This window comes from Schistocerca gregaria, unplaced genomic scaffold, assembly GCF_023897955.1.
Source record: "Schistocerca gregaria isolate iqSchGreg1 unplaced genomic scaffold, iqSchGreg1.2 ptg000451l, whole genome shotgun sequence".
Taxonomy (NCBI): Eukaryota; Metazoa; Arthropoda; class Insecta; order Orthoptera; family Acrididae; genus Schistocerca; species Schistocerca gregaria.
In genome coordinates, this window is record NW_026061871.1 from 182,675 (window position 1) to 184,489 (window position 1,815).

At 49.4% G+C, this 1,815-nt stretch overlaps 1 non-coding gene across 1 annotated transcript; it reads left to right on the forward strand.

Annotated features, from left to right (window-relative positions):
• The first annotated feature begins 36 nt into the window (after positions 1-36).
• On the forward strand, positions 37-110 carry Trnaa-agc (transfer RNA alanine (anticodon AGC)). The gene has a single exon. It is a non-coding gene; the product is annotated as a tRNA-Ala (tRNA).
• The last annotated feature ends 1,705 nt before the right edge of the window (positions 111-1,815 follow it).

Below are 1,815 nucleotides of genomic sequence, written 5' to 3' on the forward strand. Positions count from 1 at the left end.
ACTGTATGTAGCACTACTAGTTAATGGGAGGGGGGGGGTGGGCGTAGCTCAGATGGTAGAGCGCTCGCTTAGCGTGCGAGAGGTACTGGGATCGATACCCAGCGCCTCCAGAATTTTTAACACACCTACATGCGCACCTTGCCATGCAAGTGGAGTAATTCCCAACCAGCAGAGGTGTGTAGGCAGATACGAGCGAACGATTAACATCCACAATTGGCGAGCGTGCTTTTATTCGTGCGCAGGAAGCACCCTCCTCCCACACCTACACTTAATTTAGAAACAGTACAAATGTTCCCATAAGATTCTCAGGCCTACGTCGGAAAGATCTGCCTTGCGCCGATTTCACGTAAATCCCACTGCACGTTCCCATTCTTTGCGTGCAGTCGGCTGCTACTGGTGTTGCTGGTTGTGACTGCTGATAACAGATGCCGTAGCAATCAATTCATGGAGTGAGTTGTATGTTTTGCGATAGTCTGTCTCTGACAAGGAAGCACAGGTGATATAGGTGCGAACACAGGAAGCTTGCAGCCCCTCGCTGCCTGCAGACACAGAGCAGCCACACTAGGAGAGCGGCCTAAGCCGTAGGCGAAATGTGCTCATTCGCTTTGGCGCGACGTCGAACTATAAATAAGGCTGTCACTAGCGTGAGCGTTGCGTAAAGTCGGAAAAGTCATCTGCATGGGTGATTGCCAAGTTTGGGGAGCGTTTCGTAGTACGATCAGTGCAATGGAGACGCGGAAACTTGTTGTGTCCCAGTGTTTTGCAGTTGGATGACAAGAGTTTTACACAGTAGCAAAGAGCGAGGCACTGAGTTGGCATGAACAATGGAGAGCACAATGGGGCTCGAGATGTGCTTGTTACCTCAGGTGCTGTGTGATTGTCGACAAGGAGTGAAATGGACCAATTTGTGACCGCCCTTTCAATTTAAGACGTTCAAAACAGACGGAATTTGCATTCGTAATACCAGAGCATCGAAACTACTTGGAACTCTTGTGTATATGAACGTGTCCGCGCCTTTGTATTCTGGTACCTTCGCCGCTACAAAGCAACCAACCATCGTGTCCGTGCACATCAGAGTCGCAAAGAATGGAGAATAGCCAGGCTTGGTCGTGTGTGTAGCTGTAGCTCAGTTGACAGATCGTTCGCTTAGCGTGTGAACGGTTTCGGGTTCAAGCCCAGCCTCCTCCATGTTTTGTGGTCAGTACATGGTAAGTGTTGGTCGCGGCGAACATAAACGCACGCAATAAGTTGCAAAACCAGCGTCACAGACTGATATGATGTATACTGTCATAAGGAGAGCAAGATGTAAGTGTGCGGACCGGCTGTTATCGTGGTGTCATCGAGTGCAGATCTGTCTTAGGTATCACGGCTTAACGTCATTGAAGTCTAGAGAGTGGACAACACGTTCGTCTTACTCAGAGCGGTGTCTGAACTCTATTTTCGACGTTATGCGTGCCACTTTCATTGTGGCCAACTACGATTCGATACAGAATGCACGAAACCTGAAAGACACCCTCACTGATACATAGAGAGTAGGGTTTGTCTGCGGAATAATGGGAGTGCAAGGGTCTGTGACGTTGATATGACTGTATGTAGCACTACTAGTTAATGGGGCGGGGTGGGCGTAGCTCAGATGGTAGAGCGCTCGCTTAGCGTGCGAGAGGTACTGGTATCGATACCCAGCGCCTCCAGAATTTTTAACACACCAACATGCGCACCTTGCCATGCAAGTGGAATAATTCCCAACCAGCAGAGGTGTGTAGGCAGATACGAGCGAACGATTAACATCCACAATTGGCGAGCGTGCTTTTATTC